The 26,189-nt window shown below is 40.3% G+C and overlaps 1 protein-coding gene and 3 pseudogenes across 1 annotated transcript in view; all 4 read right to left on the bottom strand.

Moving 5' to 3' along the window:
- The window catches only part of LOC130138309 (cytochrome P450 89A2-like), a 62,263-nt gene that overhangs the window by 2,935 nt on the left and 33,139 nt on the right, over positions 1 to 26,189 (bottom strand). The window lies entirely within an intron of this gene.
- Positions 6,210 to 8,183, bottom strand: LOC115669538 (cytochrome P450 89A2-like; annotated as a pseudogene).
- On the bottom strand, positions 10,240 to 11,703 carry LOC115663742 (cytochrome P450 89A2-like; annotated as a pseudogene).
- LOC115663743 (uncharacterized) lies at positions 18,369 to 20,385 on the bottom strand (annotated as a pseudogene).

Genomic DNA, 26,189 nt, shown 5'->3' with positions numbered 1-26,189 from the left:
GGCACGTTACCAAACGGGCCCTTAGCCACCACAAATCATAATGGGTTACTTTTTTTTTTTTTTTGGGAGTAAGAAAATGGATGACTTTCGGGTATTCCAATTTTAGGTTGAGTTTCAATTTTGACCCAAATTTTCTTTTTCCTTATAAAAGGCATTTACTTTAGCTCGTATCTCAATTTCAACCAAAATCTTTTATATCTCTTGAAAGGCATCGAATTTCATTGGTATCCAAATTTGACATTTGTACACTTCAAATGACACATTTGAATCTCTAACGGCATCATTGGAGGAGAATTTAATAAGAGCTAGATCTGGCTACCGATTGAAAATTGGTGATTTTCACGAAACAACAAAAAGTTTAAGCCAAAATTGAAACATAGAGTATGAAAAAGTTGCGGAAGAAGATTTTTTAGTCAGGAAATGTCATTGCCCTTTTCTTTTCCCTCTTTTATTATATAAAATAGTGTTAGGCATAGTTTGATAAAAATAGATATGTCGAATGATGTGATAGCCTAATTAGTTCCATCGAGTGTCTTGTTGAATATAAATCATTATATTAAAGTTTCACATGTTCGCATACTTTGCAAATCAATCCGACTCTATTTTATCCCGTCATTGCATTCACCTTTCGAATGTCCTGCTAAATTCAGATATTTCAACTCATTAGTCAAGAGCAATCCTCCGTATTGATCTGATATGATTCGCAAGAAATTTGCATCATTGCTACATCGTTCGACGAAACTGAAATCCGAGATTCGTGGCTCTTGAGAGACGAAGTCTAAATTGGCTAGTTCACTTTCTTGGGATTTAAGTCACGGTGGTTGTACAGAAAATGTAATTTGGTTTTGTTGAATCTCATCAAACAACATCCAATAATGCGTGGCCAAAGACCAGCCAAGAACGACACGGAAATTCACAACTAATAATAATGGTGTATTCCATCTAATGGCCTCTCACTTTCGATCCTTGTTTTCTCGCTTTCTGAAATGTCTCGTCTTCTTGTCTCTTGCCCTTTTCTTTTCAAGTTGCAATCGATGGGGAGAAAATTATCTAAAAAGTCTTAAACTTATTGCACTTTTACCAATTCAGTCCTAAACCTTTCAACTTTGCCAATTAAGTCATAAACCTTTTTCATTTCTTACCAATTGAGTTCTAAACCTTTTTCATTTCTTGCCAATTGAATCCATCCGACCAATTTTGATCGGAAATCGCTAACGTGGATGCCGGACAGCCACGTGGCTCTGACTTGAACATTTTAAAATAATATTTTAATAATTTATGATGTTTTTATGTTTTTTTTTTTCTGGTTCTGAAATTGGGGCCGGCGAGGGTGGCCAACCGACCCTCGCCAGGCCTTGCCGGCTCTGGGCAAGGGCGTCGCAGCCCTCGCCCAGATCCGACGAGGGTCACGATGCCCTCACCAGATCTGGCCAGGCAAGGGCTTGGCGGCCCTCGCCCGTGGCCGGCGACAAGGATGTGGAACCAGATATCCATGTTTTGCCGAAGCGACTTTAAGTTTATGGCTTTAATTTTTTGTTTCATATGGAGAGGTCGCTCTTGTTCATCTCGACAAATCTCTCCATTTTGTACCTCTTTAAATGTCGACTGAGGGAGGTCCAATATATAATGGGGCTTGAAGTGCTGCCGAAGAAACTCCGTGGTTTGGAAGCGTGGGATAGTGACCTGCTTGAGGGGCTATCGATATCAAAGATTAAAGGGGCTTGACCTTCGATTGGTTGCCTGATTTATGAAAATTAAAGAAGTTGATCTTGCACGCTGAGTCGCTGACCACTACAAAATTTTCCCGATTTATGTCCTCCAAACATGTGCTACTTGATGGTAGTTGAAGGATAAGGGATTTACTCTGCCTTCATGTTGTAAGGCTCCGTTTATTTCACGAAAAATATTTTTATAAAAATGATCATTTATATGGCTTGAAATAATTAACCAATGAAAAATGCTTTCATTATCTACAATAATTTATTTCTACATATTTTCATAGACGGTAAAAATATTATTCGTTTATTCATATTTGTAAGCATTCATATTTAAAAAAATTGCCACGTCAGTGCTGGCTGGCCAAAATTGACCGGATGGACTGAATTAGCACAAATACAAAAGGTTTATGACTGAATTGGCCAAAAAAAAATTTACAACTGAATTGACACAATTGTAATAGGTTTAGGACTGTTTTGATAATTTTATCCATTTTTTGGACGAAGCATCTAGGTTGATTCAAAAACACTACTCGTTCTTCTTTACATTATTTTTGTTCCTTTTCTTAGTCATTAAGCTTTGCCACAATGCGGATAGAAATCTTCATAGACTAGCACCGCGATAACTCTAACTTATAGTAATAATCAATGACCTAATGCTGTAAAATTAACATTTTGACCATAAGCCTTGGGCGCTAAGTTAGTGGACATTCTTCCAAATGAATTCCTAAAGTAATGAGGATGTGTCTTTCTATAATTTGCATATGTAACACCAGAAACATAATCACGGCAATAAACTAGATTTAATTGCTAAGCGCGAAATGTCGATCGTTGATATGACGCTCAATCTAAATGCAAATTATTCTAATAAGATTTCATGCACATCCAAAGGAGAAGTTTATTAGACTATAATATATCAGACATAGATTCAGACAAGTGAATATGGATTTTACATACATCCAAAAAAACATAATGGATGACATCCCAGTATCAGTACTGGATTGTCTCTAGGAAATGATATATTCACAATTTAATTATTTTATTTTATATTTTGATAAAACCCCTCCTCGATTTTCTTAAGGATTCTTAAAAAAAAAAATAAAGACAAGAATCCCCTCTACCTAATTGGGCATATAATCAAATAAGTCCAAGAACCTTGCTAAGCTAACGACGCCGTTATTCCTTGTGAATAATGGAAGGATAACATTGAACATTTTCGTATAGTCCAAGGACTAAATTAAAGATGTACCAAAAAATCGAAGGCCACATTAACAAATAAAAAGTTTAGGAACGATATTGTACATTGGACTAAAATTCAAAGACTACATTGAACAAATTTAAAGTTCAGGGACAACATTACACATTAGCTAAACTTCTAGACCATTTGTGCCATTATCCCTTTTTTTTAAAGAAAAATGGCTACACAATTTCAATTGTATTTATAAATTTGATATGTTGACTTATCATTGTACTTTAATAAGAGATTCAATAGGTCTTGAGATCATAGCTTTTACTTGACTCCTCTCTCTCTTGACTTCGGATTCTTGAGATAACTTGTGATGACTTGCAATCGCTGGTGGGGTTCTCGTCCCCGTCTTGAAAAATGAGATCTATACGATGTCAAGTCACCGACGGAAAGGTCACAAATCTCGCCATTTTGAACCTTAGTAAATGTCGGCTGCGGGAGGTCCAATGTGACAATGGGCTTGAAGTGCAGCTGAAGAAACTCCTTGACATGGAAGAGAGGGATAGTGAATTGCTTGAGAGGCTAGTGATAGCAAGATTAAAGGGGCTCAACTTGTTCAATGTGATTAATTGCCCGAGGCTAATGGAGACTCAAGGTATGGAGAAATTGGGATCACTAAAGGCATCATTTGTTCATCGATGCAGTTCCTTTGAATGGTTGCCTGATTTTATGAAAATTAAAGAAGTTTCAGGACTCAATCCTGCACGTTGACCACCCCTAAATTTGCCCGATTTACGTCTTCCATGCATGTGTTACTTGGTTGAAGGATAAGGGATTTAAGCACTTAAATGTTCCAAGTAGGTAAAAATTTCCTTGAATTTTCACAGACAATCCAGCTGAATTTTATTTTCATTTTTATTCACATTATTCTTTTTTTTTAACCAACCTCAAATTAGTATTTTGATCAAGTAAGGTGTAGCGATAATCCGTAACGGTCCCAACAAAATGAGAAAATGCTTAGTTATTCTAAAAGCACCACAGGTATTTCATGCAAATCAATTATCAAGTGTTTGAAATTTTATTTTCAATGATATTTTGTGCAACACGATTGGTGCAAGTGGGATCGCGTAAAGTTAATCCAACGCAACCAACACTTGCATGTTTTACCAAATAATCAATGTATAAAATGATTTTCTACTTCGAACTTTTTAGACTTTTTAATTCTTAGCATTTATTATTAGTATATCAATATCAATCGATAAAAGTAATTTGAAAGTCATGTTGAGATTTTCCATAAAACTATAGTTCAGTGCGCGAAGCTCCCGCTATGCAAGCGGTCCGAGAATGGGTCGGACCATTTTGGGTCTAACGAAACACCTAAGTGCATATTAGTCGTCCCAAATAATTCTTCGTATTCAATGAATACCAATGAACTTTTGTAATATGTAATTATTTAATAAAACAAGATGTGTGTGATAGGATAGAGGTTGTGTCAATTATATTCCGACGATGAAAACTTGTAGTTCATTTTTCGGGATGAAGCATCTGGGTTGGTTCAAAAACACTAGTCATTCTTCTTTACATTATTTTATTCCTCTTCTTAGTCATTAAGCTTTGTCAAATGTCAGGAAGGGGATAGAAATCTATATAGACCAGCATCGCGATAACTCTAACTTATAGTAATAAAAATAAATTTTCAATGACCTAATGCTATAAAATTAACATTTTCACCATAAGCCTTGGGCACTAAGTCCGTGGGCATGCTTCCAAATGAATTGCTAAAGTAATAAGGACATGTATTTCTATAATTTGCATACGTAACATCAAAAAACGTAATTGCGACGCGAAATGTCGATTGTTGATATGAAATTCGATCTAAATGCGAATTTTTGTAATAAGATTTCATATGCATCCAAAGGAGAAGTTAATTAGATTATAATATAGCGGACATAGATTCAGACAAGTGAATATGGATTGATTTAGAGTACATAAACAATAGATTTCTACTTTTCATAATTTATAAAAAAATTACTTCGTTTATCTCACGATTGTACTACTTTTTGTCTTATCTTTTATATATATACAGAATGAATATTGTCTTATTCATTGCACTTTTCTATATTGGAATACTAACATCCTCGGTTGAGTGGTCAATTATTTTTTTTTCCAAAGTAAAATACATGTCGAGGATCATAATTAATGCAAATTCACTATATTGGATTAAATTATTATTGTTATTGCTGGCAATCCATGAGTGATGTAGCTCACGAGTGAAAAGTATAGCTCATAGTTAGACATGGCAAACGTAGTTTAATAAAAATGATTCTAAATAAAAGTAATTATTGAATGTAACCAAACGTTATTTTTAATTTGAGAACGTTTATATACTTAAAAATAAGTTAAATGACAGAAAAGAAATGTAACCAAACGAACACTTTCACGAATACACTTTTTAAGAGACCAAGAAAAAGAACAATACCTAGAAGATTTCAACAACGATACCGATAATCACCACACTAAAGAAGAACTGTACCGTAGTGATTATCAATATATAAATATAAGCTTGAAAATAGTCTCTTTCGATGTAGACAAGGACAAACGTGCTCATTAATAAACTTCGAAAAATTCTCAAAGCTTTCAAATTGAATTGAAGAAGAAAGAAGTATAAAAAAAGTCATAAACCCATTGCATTTGTATTAATTCAGTTTTAAACCTTTCAATTATATCAATTAAGTTCTAAATCTTTTAACAATTTACTAATATAGTGCATCCGACCAATTTCAGCTGGAAATTGTTAACATTGACACCAGTCATCATACGTTAATAATTTTTAATTTTTTAAGTACAATAAATTTATGACTTTTTTTGTAATTTTTCCTAACTCAACCATACTGAATCGATTGACCAACGTATTGAGCGAACCTTGTACTCTTCTAACTGTTAAGTTCATGGACTTGAACAAGTCAGTATGGAAATTAAAAAACAGAGAAATTAAAAGACAAATACACATGGGTGGGAATGTTAAAGTTATTGTATTTCCAAGCCTCGTTCCATAATTTTCGCCAGAATGGGGACCGTATCTCTGCACACTAGCCTGCAGTTGAATGCTATTTCTTTTACCAGATAAGCTAATTTCATTTCTAACACGAGAATATGAGACGACCCATGCTAATGTCTGAGGATATACATCGATGATTATGATGAAGAGATATTATTAGTGCGGTATACGTGAAATTTTACCAGTTAGCTGACTTCACTCATGTGAATTTATAGAGAGAAGGCAACACTCTACAGACATTTTACCAAGTTCAGGTGCCCGAATTCCTGGGATAGATCTGAGCCCTCAAAGGGTTCTTCATCACTACGGTGAACTCCTGCTTCTCCGGCAGGTCCACCGCCTCGCCCGCCACCGCCCGCCATCGGAACAGCCACACCAAGTTCGCCACAAAGTACTCCAAGTGCAGCATGGCAAGCCGATGCGCGGGACACATCCTCCTCCCCACCCCAAACGGCATCATCTTTATCTCCCTGCTCCCTCTGATGTCGAACTCACCGGCTTCTCCGCCCCTGCCATAATTCAAGAACCTCTCGGGCTTGAACACCATCGGGTCCTCCCAGACTTTGGGGTCCCAACCCATCTCCGCCACCATGAAGTTGATGCTCCCGTCCTTGGGGATCAAGTACCCGCCCAGCTCCGTGTCCTCTGTCACCGCGTGCCCACCAAGTGCCCCGGCGGGTGGCGGCGCAATCCCTCCAGCACCACCGCCTTCAGGTAGCCCATCCTCCGCAGGTCCTCCTCCTTCACATGTTCCGCCCCTTGTCCCACGACTGATTTGACTTCATCGTAGAGCCGCTCTTGGATTTCTGGGTACTTTACCAGGTTCGCCAAGATCCACTGCAGCATCGTGGCCGTCGTGTCCGTGCCGGCAGTGAGGAACTCCGAGCAAAGGCTCACCATCTCGTCCTCCTCCAGCTTCCTCTTCTCCTCCGGCAGCTCCAGGTCCAGGAGTGTGTCCACGTAAGAGAGGATCCATTCGCCGTCGCCGTTGTTTCCATCCTCCTTGGCTTTGGATCGAGCTCGGATGAGAGGAACGAGGACGCGTTTCCGATTCTCGAAGAGCTCGTAGAACTCCTTCCACCGCTTCCGCAGCACGAGCTTGCTCATCGGCTGCCAGATATTGAGCACGTCGTACCGCCGAATATCCAGCAGCAACTGTCGGTGAACCTCCTCAATCTGCTTAATCTGCTTCTCCTCGATCTTGTCTCCAAAGCACATGAAGAGCAGCAAGCAGAACATGGCGTACTGGAAGTGGTCAACCACACGGACGATCCCGCCTGGCTGGGACTTGAGCTCCGCCATGAGGATGTCGAGTACCCAAGAGCGGGCGCTGGAGTAGGAGCGGAGGCGGGAGGGATGGAGGATCCCCACCGTGAGGTTCCGGCGGAGGAGGCGCCAAGTGGGGCCATAGGAGGAGGAGCTGATGACTTGCTGGTTGGAGGTGAGGATGTGGGTGGTGGCGAGAGGCGGTGGGCGGTCGGCAAAGACATCGCCACGGTGGATGAGGGCCCAGTGGGCGAGGGACCGGGAGGAGACGAAGACGGCGGGTCGAGGGCCGACATGGAGGGTGACCATCGGGCCGTGGCGGGCGTGGAGGGGGCGGAGGACGGACTCGAGCTCCAACAAGAACTTGCCGAGCCATTCTAAGTTGCCAATGACCGGGAAGGTGAGGGGGCCCGGCGGGAGGCTCTTCTTCTTGGCGGCAGAGGAGAGGAGGTTGACGGTGGCTCTGAGGAGGGCGGCGACGGAGAGGGTGACGACTACGAGGAACCAGAGGTCCACCTTCTGCCAAAGCGACTTCGAGTTTTTGAGTGAGTCTGACCAAATTAAGGATTTGCAGAGAAGAGGTGGCGAATTGTTTGCTTTATATAAGCATGGAGATTAGATGACAACTTACCCAAAACAAAACACAATTTGAATTTTTTTTTATAATTTTATATTTTGATAAAAACCCATCCTCAATTTTCTTAAGGATTTAAAAATAAATAAAGTGTAAGAATTTACTTATGTGTTAATATCATGGGTTCTGTCTTTTTAAAAATATATATATATAGCTAAAATTTGTTTAGTTATATTTTTAATTGAGAATAAAGTGTTCAAGACAAACTATAAACATATAAACAAGAAGCTATACTTCTTATTGTTTGATTTATTAAGTGAATGTCTTTATTAAGTGCAAATTGCTTCACTTAATTAAATATATACCTGAATTATAGATAACCATCTATAGGACTTGATTGCACTTTTAAAAGTTTTAGAACTTGATTGTACTTTCGTAACAAGTTTTAGGATTGCATTGAAATTTTTGAAAGTTTTACGATTCAATTGTATTCCAATTGCACATTCGTGACAAGTCTTAGAAATTTTAATACACTTATCTCTTAATATCTTAACAAAGTACACACGAGTCATCCCAAATAATTCTTAGTATTCAATTCAAGTAAAACGAATAGTAATTACCTTTCACGGACATCAATCCTAATTCATAACATATAGCTATTTCAGAAAACGATATGTATTACTAATCACATTACCGATTTGAAATTTTAAAATTGCCATTTCACCAAATTTTAGCGGAGCTATGTATTTTCCGTGCATTGCATGAGCCTTTTATTTGGTCATATATAATAGGAAAATTTTCAATTAAGGAACCAAAGTGAGTCTTTTTTCTCAAAAAAAGACCCCAAGTTAACAATGTTTTAATTAAGGACCCAAAGTGACCAAACCAGCCTCGAATAAGGATCCAGCTCGCCAGTCGGCGAGCGTGAGACATTTTAGGCTGCGGAATAGGGGCAATTTTGTCTTTTTCTTTTCTTTTCCTTTATTTTTTTTCTTTTTCCTTAAGTTTTTTTCTCTCTTCCCTCTTGTGGCCATCACCGGCGACGTCCACCGGCCTCAGGCGAGGGCCGCCTGCGCCGGCCTGGGCAAGCAAAGGTGGCCCTCGCCCGACGTCGGCGAGGCCAAGGGCGGCCCTCGCCGCAACCCTCGCCAGCCCAGGCGAGGGCGGCTCTCGCCAGCCCAGGCGAGGGCGGCTCTCGCCCGCCTAGATTCGGCGAGGAATGCCTTCGCCCTCGCCGGCATCGGGCGAGGGTCGCCCTCGCCCGATCCGGCGAGGCCAAGGGCGACCCTTGCCAGATTTGGCGAGGGCGAGGGCGGCCCTTGCCCGATGCCGGCGAGGGCGGCCGTCTCCCGACACCGGAGCAAGCGGCCCTCGCCTGAGGCCGGCAGACATCGCCAGCGATGGCCACAAGAGGGAAGAGAGAAAAAGAAAAAAGACAAAATTGCCCGTATTCCGACGCCGGAAATGTCTCACGCTCACCAGCCGGCGAAATGTTTGCCGGCCAGCAAGCTGGGTCCTTATTTGAGACTGGTTTGGTCACTTTGGGTCCTTAATTGAAATATTATCAACTTGGGGTCCTTTTTTTAGAAAAGAGACCCACTTTGGGTCCTTAATTGAAATTTTCCCTACATAATAAGATAGGGATTACGTGATTATTATATTTCGATTATGAAAACTTGTAGGTCATTTCCGAGGGACGAAGGATCTGGGCTAGAAAACAGTAGTTATACGTCAATACAATTTTTTATTCCCGATTCTTAGCCATTAAGCTATGTCACATGTTAGCATCAATAATTACTAAAGTAATAATGACGAAATATTTTTTATTTTATGGTTTTCGTCTGTTACATCATTAACGTAATGGCGGTAATATCCTATATTTAATTGCTCGTCGCATTCGATAATCAACCTAAATGCTTTTTAAAAAAAAATTATGACACATGAAAAGGAGGAATTAATTATATTATATACTCAATATAGATTCAGACAATACAATATGGATTGACTCAGAGCACATAAACGGAAATTTTCTATTTTTCGTAATAATAAAAAACGGTCTGTTTTATCTTGGGATTGTACTACTATTGTGAATTTAATTTCAGATTTTTATCGTTTTAAATATAGACATTACGCATACTATCTTTCGTCGCACTTTTTTTTACATTCGATATGAATTTCCTTAGTAGAGTGGCTAATGCTTTTTTGTTTCCGATTTATGATCCATGTGGAGGGCAACAATTAAATCGAATACACTATACCGGATTAGATCATTATTATTGGCATTGCTAGCAACAGAGTAACGATAGCGTACCGAGAGTATTATAGTTTACAAGTGAAAAAGTATCAAGTAGTAATAAAATAGAAAAAAAGTATAATTACAGTTAGACATGACAAACATTATTCAATGAAAATGATGTCAAATATAAAAGTATTTATAATGTGATCAAACATTATTTCTTAATGGAAAACATTTATACAAAATTAAAATGACTAAAATGGTATTATTAAAGAAAAAAGTGTAACTAAAAGGCCCGGTACTAATCGCGAATTCATTTCTAAGAACCGAAGAAAAAGAACTTCGCAAACTTTTTGTGAATTTATTGAGAAAGCTAAAACACACTCCACAAACATTTTCCGAAATTCAGGTGCCCGAATGCCTGGGACAAACGTGAGCCCGCAAAGGGTTCTTCATCACCACGGTGAACTCCTGCTTCTCCGACAGGTCCACCTCCTCGCCGGCCACCGTCCGCCACTGGAACAGCCACACCAGGTTCGCCACGAAGTGCACTGGCGGGTGGCGGCGCAGCCCCTCCAGCACCACCGCCTTCTGGTAACCCATCCTCTGCAGGTCCTCCTCCTTCACTTGCTCCGCCCCGTGTCCCACGACTGATTTGATTTCATCGTAGAGCCTCTCTTGGAATTCTGGGTACTTCACCAGGTTGGCCATGATCCACTGCAGCGCCGTGGACGTCGTGTCGGTGCCAGCGTTGAGGAACTCCGAGCAGAGGCTCGTTATCTCGTCCTCCTCCAGCTTCCTCTTCTCCTCCGGCAGCTCCAGGTCCAGGAGCGTGTCCACGTACGACACGATCTAGTCGCCGTCATTCCCGTCCTCCCTGGCTTTGTTCAGTTGCTCTCGCTTGGCCTTGGATCGAGCCCTGATGAGCGGGACGAGGACGCTATTCCGATTCTCGTAGAGCTCGTAGAACTCCTTCCACCGCTTCCGGAGCACGAGCTTGGTTAGCCGCGGCCAGAAATTGAGCACGTTGAACCACCGCAGATCCAGCAGCAATTTTCGCTGAACATCCTCGATCTCCTTAATCTGCTTCTCTTCGAGCCTGTCTCCGAAGCACATGAGGACCAGCAAGCAGAACATGGCGCACTGGAAGTGGTCGACGACCCGGACGACACCGCCAGGCTAGGACTTGAGCTCCCCCACGAGGATGTCGAGGACCCACGCGCGGGCGTGGGAGTAGGACCGGATGCGGGAGGGATGGAGGATCTCCGCCATGAGGTTCTGGCGGAGTAGGCGCCAGGTGGGTAGGAGGAGGAGTTGATGTTGTGCTGGTTGGCGGAGATGACACGCATGGTGGCCAGGGGCGGCGGGCGGTCCACGAAGACGGCGCCGCGGTGGGCGAGTGCCCGGGAGGAAACGAAGACGGCGGAGCGGGGCGACGTGGAGGGTGATCATGGGGCCGTGGCGGGCGTGGAGGGAACGGGGGATGGGCTCGAGCTCCGAGAAGGACTTGCGGAGCCATCGGAAGTTGCCGATGACAGGGAAGGTGAGGGGGCCCGGCGGGAGGCTCTTCTTCTTGGTGGCGGAGGAGAGGAGGTTGACGGTGGCTCTGAGGAGGGCGGCGACGGAGAGGGTGACGACGACGAGGAACCAGAGATCCATCTTCTGCCAAAGCGACTTTGAGTTTACGAGCGAATTGTTTGTTTCATATAAGCATGGAGATTAGATGACAACTAGCCCAAAACAAAACGCGATTTAATTTTTTTTTCTAATTTTATATTTTGATAAAAACCCATCCTCAATTTTTCTTAAGGATTTTAAAATAACTAAAGGCGAGAATTCCCTCAACCCAATTGGGTAAATAATCAAATAAGTCCAACTTAACGTTTTCTTTTCTGCCATTTCCTATTTTTCATGTTTTCATTATTTAATCATAATAAATCTCGAAGTGTAAGATTTTACTTATGTGTTAAAATCATAGGTTCTTTCTTCTTCTTTTTAAAAGATAGCTACAAAATTTTAGTTGTAGTTTTAATTAAGCATCAAGTGTTGAAGACAAAATATAAACTACATATAAACAAGAAGCTATACTTCATATTGTTTGATTTATTATTTACAAAAATTAAGTGAATGTCTTTATTAAGTGCAAATTTCTTCACTTAATTAAATATATACTTGAACTATAGATAACCATCTTTAGGACTTGATTGTATTTTTTGAAAGTTTTAGGACTCGATTGCACTTTCGTGACAAGTTTTAGGACCGAATTGAAGTTTTTGAAAGTTTTAGGACTCAATTGTACTTTCGTGACAAGTTTAAGGACTCAATTGCACTTTCGTGACTAGTCTTAGGACTTTCAATGCACTTATCCCTTAATATTCGGCCTAATATCATAAAAAACCTCCAACTTTAGCTTTTGTCCCAATTTTACCTTTTGTCTCATAAAAAACCTCCAACTTTAGTATAGTCCCTATTTTACCATAAAATTTTTCCCGTCCCATTAAAAACCCTCAACTTTAGATTCTATCCCGATTCTAGTTTAAAAACCCCAAACTTTAGGTCTTATCCCAATTTTACCGTCCAGTCTCAATTTTATCCTAAAATTTTTACAGTCTCATAAAAAACTACAAAGTTTTACTTAAGTCACAAATCTGCCCCTATTAACCCTCCAGCCAAAATTTCTCGTTGACAATTGAGAGATAAAAAACTCACAAGCATGAGCTGTTCGAGCAGCCCAAGCGAGAGCCCGAGCTCTTCGACCGCAAGAGATGGAACTCGAGCAACCCAAACCATAGCCTATGAAGCACTAGACAACAACGAGGTCAATGATCATGTGGTGGTAGAGTCTCATGACTTGGGAAGGGATGAACCTGGGGGCTCGCGGGGTCGTGCCACGGCTTGGTGAGTTTGGCTGTCGACGATGGATTTCTCGTGTATAACCCAACCACCAAGGAGTCCAGGAAGTTGCCGGGTTCTAATTTAGTTGCAGAACACGAGTTCTTCCATGGATTCGGTTACAACTCCACAACTGATGACTATAAAATAGTGCATGGAGCTTTCTTTACAGCAAATGATGGCTCTAAGGAATGTGTATTGGAGATATTTTCGCTCCGATCTGGCTCCTGGAGAAGGGTTCTTAGCCAAGATGTTCCCAAGTTGGATGGAGTTGGAATTTACCTAAACGGGGCTGTTCATTGGATCGTGAATCATGGAAGTGGAAATAGGATAAAGCAAGCGATCATTCCATTTGGTTTGGCCACGGAAACATTTGAAAAGGCAATTCCAATCCCCAAAGTCGAAGGTAAAGTTTTTTAGGGTCTGGGGATTCACGGGGGACGCCTATTCATTTATGATGGCACTTGGAGACCACGTTTCGAGGCTTGGATCATGAACGAATATGGGAAAGAGGAATCTTGGACAAGATTGTTCACTGTCCTGACTGACGGTTTACCTGTCTATCAACTTTATACGATCCCGATAGCCTACACCCAAAGCGGAAAAATGGTTTTCCAGATCGATGTGTCGGAGATGATTCTGTTCAATCCGGAGGATGGTACTTACAAGAATTACCCCATTGAAGAGTATGATAATGTCGAGTCTACTATCTACATGGAAACTCTTGTTTCACCCAATGTTGGCCATGAGCCATGTACGAGCTCTACACGTGCTGGTTTAGCACGTTATGTTTAGTACACATAATGCCCTGAAGAGTTCTTATAGTCATGTATCTTTCTGGTTCGCGAGTCGTTGTATTTGAATTTGATTTCACTGTCTCTAATCCCGTCCAACCCATGATTGTTATCTTCAACAATATCCCGCAGATTTTACACCAAGCATACTGAAATGCTTTTGGTGCCTTTCAAACTTCCATATTTCATATCCTTCTGATCTTCTGCGGACTTCCTCCGGATTTAAAGATTACAAGAAGAGGAACACGACATTTCCCTTCAAACCTTGGAAGTGGTGATCTTACATACGTGCATCTATTTTCCACGAAAATGAGAGACCAACAAAAACCTTTTCCCAACAGCGAATTATGATCAGACTAATTACTCAATATGAGATTCTCCATTCTATTTGCTAGCATTATCGCCACATTCTCAAGAGAATGTCATCAAGAAGAAGAAGAAGAAGAAAAAGGTAGACATTTGCTCAACCAATTGAGATCACATCAATCTGTCTTATTAGTCCAGTACATTGTTTTGGTATGTGACAGGGCAAAATGACAGGCAGAACAATACAATATTAAGCCAGCCTAGATCTCTTTTAGAACCATCTTTGCATCGAGCGATTCCATTCAGACAGGAAAGTACAATGATCTGATGACACAGACCTTGACAAATCAAACTATTAATTGTAAACTAGCGCTCTGGTTCTGAAGAAAATCTCAATCGGGTGAACTTAGACTTCGATTCTGATCCCGAGACAGAATTTGTGTCAAACATGGGCGACACGACAAAGAATAATGCCGTTGTCTCCATAGCAAATAATCTCCGAGGCTTTGTTTGGGGACAAGGATAAAAGTTAGGATATGATATATATTACCCTCTGTGATGTTTTTGCTTTCCGCGACAGGATAAGATCGGCTCAAATAAGGATGTAATCTGGATTAAAAGATCTCGTGTGGAGTGTGGGATGTCCTGATATAAAAGCTCCTTTCTGAAAAGCCCTACTTTCTCCTTCTCCATAGCTCTCTTGTTCGGTTACAATCAGATCCGGCGGCAAGGCAAGATCTTCGGCATCACTCTGCCATATAACGACGACCCTGTCACCAGCGCTACACTGACGTTTTACTGACGTGCTTTTTTTTTCTCTTTCATACGGACTACTTTTTCCTTACAGAGATTGTGAGATCGTCAGTCTCCTCTGCTGTGGCCAATTCCTCTGTCGCAGGTAACAAAAATTAGTTTTTTTTCACAGTTCTTGTTGCTAATTATTTTGTACGATTTTCAGGTCTTAAATTTGTAGCTCCAGTCCTTTATTTCTCGATGCCACAAGGTGGAGTGTGCGTAAAATATGCTGGACTGCTGCTGGAAACAAAATTTACTCAGTAAGTAGGGCGTCGACTGTGCTGAGAATCAATAGACCAAAGGCCGCTTGGTCTGATCTGTTTTGGTTTCCATTGAACATAGTAATAGGATGCCTACAAAAAAACAGAATGATGTCATGGAACTAGTCTGTTGATCCTGTTTGCTTTTTATGTGGTGTTACTGCTGAATGTACTTTTACGATAGCCATATGGATGTCCATTTGACTGTAGAACTAAGTGTGATGTTAGGTATAGATTGCACAACGAGAGGAGGACATCTTTGAGCTGTAGTATTCGTTGGTACTTATTTACCACTTGGGACACTTTGCTCATGTGAGCTTGTAAGCAGGTTTAGTCACCGGTTTTGTGGATTTAGGGAAATAAATACTTACTTATCAAAAGACTTTAAAATGACAACTCATTCGACACTACAGTTTATTTGGCGAGAATTTTAACTCGTTAACTTCCTCATTGAAGCAAAAATAATGATGTTAGATACAAAATATGTTGTAAATACTTCACTGAATTTGACATGGTGTTAATGACTAAAATTTGTATATTTATATAATGAGGAGAACATGCTATATATAATTTTTTTTTTCCAGTTAGCTCTTTAATTTTGAAAGGTTTGTAGCGTGGGGCTTTAAATGGTTTTGCTATTATCTCACTTGCCAATTTGTTCTGGCATATTGCTTCTGTTTTTGTGTTCCTCATTATATACGGCTCAGGATGATAGCAAAGAAATTAACATACTAATGTTAGAGGAGAAGAACCTACGGACGTGGCTTATGTGTATGATGTATTTGATTGTGGTGTAAACCGCCACTAGAAGACACTACCACAAGCATATATTGATGGATCACAGATTTTTTAGAAGCCAAACTAGTTTAGATCATTTTGATCGCCTCAAGGGTAGTCCCGCATATAGTCAAAGATGAAAAACTTATCAAAGTTGTATAATCTATTAAATGACTTGAAAGATCAAGTGGTATTGGGTGGGATCACGAAAGTATAGTGTTGATATTCACTCGGAGGATAGTTGGCAAAAACAATGCAAGGTATGTGTCTTCTCATTTTTTTTCTTTATTACTTGTTTCCTTTTCCAATGAATAATATAATTTCTTTGTAGGGAGAATCGAGTGCTTCTTCTATTAGAGGAAAACCATTCCCTCAACATAATCAACTAACAATCGTATTTGGAAAGGACCATGCCAAAAGAAATCTCATGAAGACCCTTCAGAAGCTCATGCAGCTTTAGACCATTAACAAGGAAAGAAACATCATGATGAGGCAACTAATGGTGCAAATCAAAACTTACCACCACCATCATTGTCTAGACACAAAATGATTTGGTCCTTGAAGAAGTTAAAAAGTGCTAAACCAAGTTATATATGGGCTGCTGGATTAGTTTAGATTCCATGCACTTTTGGTTCTTTCTTTTGTACAAGCTAGTGAGAGAATGGAGATGATTGTTAGTCGCATTGGACATATGCTAAAAATTTGGATAATGATAAGAAAATTATCAATGATGAGCTTCTTTAAATGACTCTAAGTACTATGGATACAATAACATTATGTTGAAAAATTGTGAAGAATCTTAAGACCATTCATCTCCTTTTATTTATTTGAAGTAGATGATAGGAAGAAATTTATGGAAATGCTTCTCTAAATGATGAGAGATGAGAATGACTAGTCATTCTCGGCTAGGATATACAGGCTTATATATCTTTGCTTTGAAAGACTTTTGTCTATCTTTTGTGTAATTGTAACTTCCGTGATGGTATTTTAACTTTGTTGATGGTGTCTATATATATTAGGTCTCTTGTGTAGTCTGTAGTTTTTTGGCATTCAATAACATTGAACAATGTTCTTTTGTGAAATCTAGAGATGTAGTTCTTTTATGACAAAAGAACATTGTCCCATGTTGTTCAAAGCTATAAAACAACCAAATGGACTACATAAGATAGATAATATTTATAGGCACCATTAACCAAGCTTAAAAATCATCACAGAAGTTGCAATTAAATAAAGGATTAATACCACAAAAAACCCTAAACTGGTACACTTGTGACACATTTACCCCAAACTATTTTTTTGACTATAAAAAACCCCAAACTGGTACACCTGTGACAATTTTACCCCGAACTATTTTTTTGACCATCAAAAACCCCAAACTGGTACATCTGTGACAATTTTACCCTGAACTTACCATAAAAAATCCCAAACTGGTACATATGTGACAATTTTACCATGAATTAAAATTTTAATATTATTTTTTTATTTTTTTCGAATTTTTATTTATTTATTTATTTTTTTCCTTTTATTTTTTTTTCTTTATCTTCAACCTGCGGCGGTCGCCGGTCCGGCCACCTCAGGCCTCGAGCCGAGCCGCCCTCGCCGGCGTCGGGCGAGGGCCGTCCTCGCCAAATCCGGCGGGGCGACCCTCGCCGGTATCAGCGAGGGCTGCCCTCGCTGCGTCGGCGAGGTCGCCCTCGCCGGCGTCAGGGCGGCCGTCCTCGCCGAGATCCGGCGAGCGACCCTCGCCGATGCTCGGGCGAGGCTGCCCTCGCTGCGTCCCGAGCGAGGGCCGCCCTCGCTGCGTCGTCGGGCCGCCCTCGCTCGCCCGGCGTCGGGCGAGGGCATCCTCCACCCGCCCGGGAGTAGGCGATCCTCGCCCGACTCGGGTGAGGCTACCTCGCCGGATCGCGAGGGCGACCCTCGCTGCGTCGGCGAGGTTGCCCTCGCCGGCGTCGGGCGAGGCTGCCTCGTCGGCTTCGGGCGAGCGACCACTGCACTGGGCGGGGGAGGACGGCCCTCGCCTGAGTCGGGCGAGGGCCGCCCTCGCTAGATCCGGCGAGGGTCGCCCTTGCCGAGTCGAGCGAGGGCGGCCCTCGCCAGCGGCTGCCGAGGGCGGCCCTCGCCGGCTTCCGCCTCTGGCCGGTCGCCGGACCGGCGACCGGCCAGAGGTTGAAGTGAAGAAAAAAAAAAAAAAGAAAAGAAAAGAAAAAAGAAAAAATTCAAAAAAATAAAAAAATAATATTAAAAATTAGTTGGGGTAAAATTGTCACATGTGTACCAGTTTGGGGTTTTTTGTGGTATGTTCGAGGTAAAATTGTCACAGGTGTACCAGTTTGAGGTTTTTATGGTCAAAAAAATAGTTTGGGGTAAATGTGTAACAAGTGTACCAGTTTAGAGTTTTTCGTGGTATTAACCCATAAATAAAAGATGGACAAAAGTCATTCTAAGCAAATACATACAGGCCGGTATATCCGAGCCTAGAATGATAAGTCATTATCATCTCTTTCTCTTAGAGAAGCATCTCCACAATTTCCTTCCTATCATCCCCTTCAAATTTAAAAAGGAGATGAATGTTCTCAAAATCCCTCACAAGTTTTTCTACATAACTTTATTTAATCCACGATACTTATACACATTTAAAGAAGCTCATCATTGATTATTCTCTTATCATTGTCCAAATCTTTAGCATATCTAATGTGATTAGCAATCATTTCCATCCTCTCACTAGCTTTTTCAAAGAAAGAGCCAAAAGTGCGTACAATCTTAACTAACCAAGCAACCCATTTATCACTTGCTTTAGCTCTTTTCTTCTTGAAGGCTTGGAATAATCTTGTGTTGATTATGATGGTGACGGTAAATTTTGACTTGCACCATTAATTGTCTCATCATCATAATTGTCACCTTGTTGATGGTCTAAGGTTGCATGATCCTCTGAAAGATCCTCATTGAGAATTCTCTAGGCATGTTCCTTCCAATTATGGTTGCTAGTCGATGATATTGAGGGTAGGACTTCTGTCTCAAAGAAGAAGCATTTTGTTCTCTCTACAGAGAAATGTTATTTTTCTTTAGAAAAGGAAACAAGTAATAAAAAAAATTGAGAAGAAGCCACACAAACTTTGCAATATTTGTTTCAACTATCCTGAATGTCAACAATATGCTTTTTGTGATCCCGTGCAAAACCAATTTGAACTTTCAAGTCATATATCATATTATACAACATTTCCAAATTCTTCATCTTTGACTCAATGTGAGGACTATCCTTGAGGCGATCAAGATTATCTAACAAGCTTCGCTTCAACAATTGCACAACCCTTTAATATATGCTTATGGTTGTGCTTTTCGGTGGCAGCATACGCCAAATTCATATACATCATACTACAACAAAATTTGGGGGTTCATCTCCTCTAATATCAGCATGCTAAAAATTGTTAGCTATTATCATGATAAATCTCTAATGAGGAAAAAAACCGAAACATTAACGAAAAACTAATTGGCGGGTGAGATAATGGCAAAATCATCCACAACCCAACAGTATAACTCTTTCAAACTAATGGAGCTAATTGAAAAAGAAAATGAATATATGGTGTTCTCCTCATATAGAATAAACAAATTTTGGCCATTATCACCATTTCAAGTCTAGTGAAATATTTTCAAACTATTTATTATCCAACATTATTATTTTCGCTTTAGCGAGAAAGTTTACAAGTTGAAATCCTTGTCAAATAAACTCATGTTTTTTTTTTTGGTAACCGAGGATCCACCTCCATTTCCCAGGGACAAGCCCGCACAGGTAATCGGGATGCCTATACCTCGGGGGAGACTAGCCCAGCAACCTACCGCCAAGGCCCCCCACTTAAATTACGGAACCGAGCGGGGATTCGAACCCAGAACCTCTGAGGAGGGAAGGAAAGCGCCCACCAACTCGGCCATGCGCAGGTGGGTAATAAACTCATGTTTGTAATGAGTTATTCTATTAATTTTTCTTATTAGTATTTTTTTACCTCCATATATACAAAATAGGTGGACTAAGCCTGCTTACCACGAAGAGATGATCCGTCAATTCAGCAACAACACCACACAAAAAGCAGACAAGATCAACAGAATAATTCTAAGACCTCATTCTATTTTTTATAGACATCCTATCACAAATAAAAAGTTAGGATAAAAAAGAATGATTTGGAACATTGAAAGAAAACCAAAACAAATGAGACCAAGCCACCTTTGATCTTTTGATTCTTAGCGAAATCTACACACTACTTACTGTGTTAATTTTGTTTTTAGGAGTAGTCCAAATTATCAAGAACATATTCTAAGCACACGCCACCTTGTGCTTTGTTAGACAATGGCTGCATTGAGAAATAAAAGACGAGAAACAAAACCTCAAAATCATTAAAAAAAAAAATAGAAACAAGAAGCAGTGGAAATTGTTAAATTGTTGTTACCTGCATTAAAGGAGTTGGCTGGAGCAGAGGTAAAACTGCCAGAGACGACTTTCTAACTAACTTAGCAAGGAAAAACAAGTCCATGTAAGAAAATAAAAATGCATTAGTAAAACGTGCGTGTAGCGCTGGTGATGGGGTCTTTGTTACCTATGACGGAGTGATGCTCAAGGTTGTTGTCTCGCTGCTAGATTTGATGGCGAGTGAACAAGAGAGCTATGGAGAAAGAGAAGGAGAAGGAGAGGATAGGACTTTTCATAAAGTAGTTTTTATACCGAAATATGATAAATCCTATCAAACTTTGTCCCACTCTTCACATAAAACTTCTTAACCCGAATAATATCCTTGTATTATACAGCCTCTTTTTGTCTTTGACAGCAACCAAACACCATGTCCAATACATCTCCAAATTTTTCTTCTCTACCATCTCTTTACCCATTATCTTCTCTTTCTATTAATCCCAATTTCCCATCATCTCTTAACAATATTGCACCCACTTTCACATCTTCTTCCCTCTTCTCTATTGCTTCAATCTCTGTTGCTGCTCAAATTATGGCCGCGTAATCAACCTCGCCGTCTCATGTTTTTCCCAACACCACAAGTCTCATCTCCATCAAACTTGATGCAAACAATTATCTTTTGTGAAATCTCAATTTGAACATATTCTAATCTACAACAATCTGCTCAACTATGTGAATAAGTGTTTTTTGTGTTCGCTAAAGCTTATCAATGATCAAAAAGGCATTGTGGTGGTCAATATCTCTTATTCCACTTGCGTCAAGACTGATCAATGCATTCATAGTTTGATCAATTCAACCCTCACAGTTAAGATTGTCCATGAAGTTCACAACTTTCGAACATTTCAAGAGATTTGGCTTGCTCTGGGACAACGCTATACTGATTATTGCTGCTCAGCCAAGGAAATTGGACTAAAACTTGATTTTTAGAATGATGTTAAAAAATCCGATCAGTCAATGTCTGATTATCTTCGACATCAGAAGTCAATTGCAAACTCCCTTACCACAATCAATTGCTCTATCTCTGATAAGGACTTGGTGATTCAAGCCCTCATGGGCTCCCGTCTGAGTACGATTCTCTTGTTACCATGGTCACAAACGACACTATAATTCTTTCCTTTGATGATCTACGATCACGCCTCCTCATCCAAGAAGAACAATTTCTCCGAAAATCAAATGCATCATCTTGATCTAACATTCATTATGCTTTGATTAGTTATGTCACTTCACCCAGTTCACCGTTTCAAGGGTTTTGGGTGGACGTAATTCTAGAGACTGAAGATCTGGTTAGGGACAAGGTGGATGATTCTGGTGTGATCAACTAAGTTGGCAATCTTACTATGATCGATTTAGTTTACGGTCATTATCAGCCCCCTCTGCTGATCACTCCTCCACCACCTCTGTTGGCCTCATGGTGGTTCGAAGCCTTATGTTCCCCCATTCACACAGGGAGGCATTGTCGGATCTAAGTCTCATTTTACTTGTCAGATCTATAACAGGATCGGGCACAGACTATGATGTCGACAATGATTCAACCATGCATTCACCGCCACTGATATGTTGGTCTCCTTCTTAGCTCTCTTGGTTGGCGAAACCTTTGATCCAATGTGGTATCTTGATAGCAGAGTGTCGGCACACAAGACTAATGACATTAGTGAAATCTTAAATCCTAGACCTTTTTACAATTTGACAAAAGTCTCTATTGGTGATGCTCATTTATTACCTATTAAGACAATCGGTAAAGGCTTCCTACATACTGGTTCTCTTTGTTATTATCTCTTGTCTATTGTGTTCCTAATCTTGCTCGCAATCTCCTCTCGTTTACTCAACATTGACGTAAAAATTCTTGTTCCATTGATTTTAATGGTTCGTTCCTTCTTTTTTTGAAGGACCAATAAATCGGGAAATTTCTCCTCTAAGCTAAATCTACTCATGGTCTTTTTATGATTTCCAATTCATTGATGTCATCTCACTTGAATTGTATCATGGCTTCTTCTGCTTCACTCACTTGTTGACATGCTTGTCTTAGTCATCCCAATAGACAAGTTTTGAGTAGTGCTTGCAATTCTAGTTCTAAGCTGGTATCTTATGAATCCTGTCTTGTGGGCAAATCTCATCGATTGCCTTTTGAGTCTGTTAATCATCGTGCATCTTTTCCTCTAGTTATAATTCATTTTGATGGATGGATGAGTCCAATTTTATCTAATTTTGGTTTTAAATATTTTGTGTTATTCATTAGTGACTACTCTCAGTTCACTTTGATTTTTCCCATGAAAAATAAATCTGAAGTGCCTACACACTTTCATCGCTTCCATTGTTTTACAGACTGATAGGGGAGGTGAATATACCAATAATTCATTCCAAACATACTTACATGAAAATGATATTATTCAACCCCATCTCAAAATGGTATTGTCATAATGCAAAATCAGATACTAAGTCATAATGTTTCGAACCTTATTAATCTATGCTCATATGTCTCAATCATATTGGTTTGATGCCCTTCTCGCTACCGTTTACACTATTAATCGCTTCCCACTCCTGTCCAATATGATATTTTTCCTTTCCACTGTTTATTTGAGTTCCGATTTGATTACTCATTCTTTTCGATTTTTGGGTGTGCTTATTATCCCTTTCTTCCGTCTCGCGTCTCCCATAAACCGGCACCTTATCTTGTGCCATGTGTATTTCTTGGGTATGCATCGAATTGCAAAGGCTATTGTTGCCTTGATCAGTTAAATGAGGAGAATTTCCCATTTCACAAAATCCTTTAACTCTTAGTCCCATGACCCACTATTCTGTTCAACCACTTAGGTCCTGTTTGGCAACTTGCCAAATAGTAAAATTTTTCGTTCTTTCGTTCCCAGAATCAGTTTGGGAGCAGAAATCCGTTTGTTAAATTTTTTGTGCCCGGGCACAATTTTGCAAAAAATTGTTTCCAGAATCAATTTTGGAACAGAAACAAGAAGAATAAAAAAAAGTAGCTTCTTGATTCTGGAACAATTTTTCCATTTCTGATTCTTCTTCATTTTCTTATTTTTTTTGGTTTGTTGTTGTTCTTCTGCCTGCCGGCCGCCGGCCGCCGACGACCAGCCACAAGCCACCGGCGACCGGCCGCAGGCCAGGGCCGGCGAGGGCCGCCCTGGGGCGAGGGCGGCTCGCGGCCACGACGGCGAGGCTCGACCTCGCCCGGATCTGGCGAGGCCGACCTCGCCGTCGCCAGGGTTGGCGATGGCGGCGGCGAGGGCCGCGACACCCTCGCCCGGCCACGGCATGTGGTCGGTTGCCGGCATCGGCGACCGGCCTTGGCCAAGGAAGAGAAGGGAAACAAAAAAGAAAAAAAAGAAAAAAATATTAAAATATTCAAAATATTATTAAAATATTATTAATAAAATGAAATTTTGTGTAGTTACTAAACGCATTTATGTTCTTTTTCTATTCTAAGAATAGAAATTTTGGGCAGTTCCCAAACGCCTTCAAATGATTAGAAATTATTTCCGGGCACAGAATAAAAAAAAATCATTTCTTAGCAAAATCTGTTCCCGGGCACAGAATGGTTGCCATGCGCAGCCTTAGCTTTTTGTTTCCTCCAATCGATCTATTCTTCCTTCCACCTCCTTTAGCCCTCAAGCTCCTCATCCACCTCTCTCCACTTATCAAATCCAACCTCCTAACCTACATCTCTACTCCTCTTAGCCTACCCAACCTACTTCCAATTCTATTTCGCCTCCGCTTCCCCTCCCTTTGAGCCCACTTGCTATGTCCTAACCCGAATCCTCTCCTAATGAAATTCCTCGCACATCATACCTGTAAATCCTCTCTACATCTCCATCCAGCTCCTCCACTTCCATTTCTTCTCTTCCAACTCATCTTGTGTAGACTCTTGTCAAATCTAGAATTTCTAAACTCAAACAAATTATAAATCACTCGCGCTCTTTTCATAAAGAGACAACGACTTGCTATTCTAAGGCCCTTCTTGACCCACATTGGAAAGCATCCATGGCAGATGAATTTAATGCCTTGGTCACTAATTACACATTGGTTCTTGTACCAACTGATTTTTCTCAGAATTTAGCCAGTTGTAAATTGGATTTTAAGATTAAGAGAAAATTCGATGGAACTATTGAATGCTTTAAAGTTCGCCTCATTACACAAGGATTTAAGCAACAAGCCAAATTGGACAATGACGAGACTTTTAGCCTAGTCATTTTAACCGCTACAATTCGAGTTATTCTCTCTATTGTGATTTCGTGGATGGTCCATACATCAACTTAATGTTAAGAATTCCTTCTTGATGGCATCATTTGAGTGGAAGTTTACATGCGCTAACCTCCCAGTTTCTCTCATACCAAGTTCTCGAATCACATGTGCAATCTCTGGAAAACCATTTATGGTTTAAAGCAACCTCCACATGCATGTTTTCTTCGCTTCAACATTTTTATATTATCTTTGGATTTCATGGTAAGTAAAACTGATCTGTCGTTATTCGTCTATGCTTTTTCTCGAGATCGTCTGTATCTTTTGTTGTATGTTGATGATCTTGTCACCAGTGATACTTCTCATTTATTACGGTCATTGGTTACTCAACTCTCATAGGAATTTATTATGAAGGATCTTGGACCACTTCACTCTTTCCTTGGCATTAAGGTTCATCACCGTTTTGACGGTACACTTTTATCTCAAGCTAAGTATATTGATGGTCTTTTCCGCAAGTTCGACCTTGTTAAGGTTAAGCCAATATTTATTCCCTTGGCCTCGAAGACTCTGTTATTCGCTAATGATGGTGAGCTTCTCGCTTCTCCCACATTGTATCAATAGATGGTTGGTACTCTATACTATGTGTCCATGACTAGACTTGATATTAGTTTTGTTGCAAACTTGGTTAGCCAATTCATGCATCAACCAAAATTACCTCATTTCCAAACTGTCAAGCATATATATTGGTATTTAGGTGGCACATTCACCCGTGGATTGCTCATTAAGCGGTGTTCTCCCACTTCATTGACTGCTTATGTGGATGCAGACTAGGCTAGGTGCTTTGATACTCGACCTTCCACCTCGAGTTTTTGTGTTTTACTAGGCACCAATCTTGTTTCATGGAGTGCCAAGAAGCAACCCATTGTAATCCGTTCTAGTACAAAGGCTGAGTATCACATTGTCGCTCACTTTGTGGCTATGACTATTTGGATTCGTCATTTGCTTCGTGAGCTCGGAGTCCTCCTTTTTAATCCTCTTACCGTTTATTGTGACAATATCCCACCACATATCTTGCTCTCAACCTCGTGTTTCATTCTCGCACCAAACACGTTAAGTTATATTTTCACTTTGTTTGAGAACAGGTTGCTTCCGGCGATTTTCATGTTCGCAACATGCCTACAGCGGATCAGCTTCCGATGATCCATGCCACGAGCCATTGAGATTCAATCTCTCGATTGTTACACCTACTTCGGATTGAAGAGGAGTATTAATGTGTAATTTATATGTATTATAAGATTTTCCTGTAATTATGTTTCTATCTATAGCTATCCTGTAATTAGTCACTCCTATAAATACATATTATACAATCTTAATTGAGTTGGATCACCATGACCACTTTGTCTATTTTCTCTCTCGACTTCAAACACAGAAGGAACACGGTCTGTACTCGGCTCAGTTGTCTTCAATCTTCATCTTCGCGAAGAGAGTACCGACCCAGACAATGTCGCTTTTGGACATAAAATTCCAAAATCACGCCCACCGTTTGACCATCGACTTCGCCAGTTTACCAACTAAAAATATGTGAATATTGTTTATGTAATGATTGCGATATTAAAAGACCTTCTATACTAAAAATGAAGATTCAAAAGTGCTTGAATCACATTACCTCCATGGCCC

This window comes from Syzygium oleosum, unplaced genomic scaffold (assembly GCF_021117445.2).
Source record: "Syzygium oleosum isolate NSW1041296 unplaced genomic scaffold, Sole_v2.1 Sole_v2.01, whole genome shotgun sequence".
Lineage (NCBI taxonomy): Eukaryota > Viridiplantae > Streptophyta > Magnoliopsida > Myrtales > Myrtaceae > Syzygium > Syzygium oleosum.
This window is presented reverse-complemented; position numbering and strand designations above follow the sequence as displayed.